The sequence below is a fragment of the Penaeus monodon genome, chromosome 30, assembly GCF_015228065.2.
Source record: "Penaeus monodon isolate SGIC_2016 chromosome 30, NSTDA_Pmon_1, whole genome shotgun sequence".
Classification (NCBI taxonomy): Eukaryota; Metazoa; Arthropoda; class Malacostraca; order Decapoda; family Penaeidae; genus Penaeus; species Penaeus monodon.
The window spans coordinates 29,606,772-29,607,198 of NC_051415.1; positions in this window are offsets into that span (position 1 = coordinate 29,606,772).

Below are 427 nucleotides of genomic sequence, written 5' to 3' on the forward strand. Positions count from 1 at the left end.
ATAAATGCAAAAGGTCGAATGTTTCTGCAGATCAGAAATTAATTAAAACCAAAGGATGTCTTTTGTTGGGTTATTAGTTTAAAAGTAAGTCTTATATTTAGTTTTATTTAAATGTAGGCTATAAGTCCAGAGATCTTATAAAGTAATAATTAATACTAATATTATTTGTTCTTAAGATGGTAGTTGCAACCAAGTGGAGTACTAGTCAGGTTAACACATTTTGTTAAGTGCAGTATGAGGATACCACTATGTGTACGACATTGTCATTATAACTATATCATATCGTGTATAGGGTCCAAAGGCGGGGAATAAAACTTATAGTGAAGAGCATATTGTTTACTTTAAGCCAATTTTTTATATTGAATAATCATTTGTGAAGTACCATTGGAGGAATATGTCCATCTACACATCAGATTTTTATTTATTT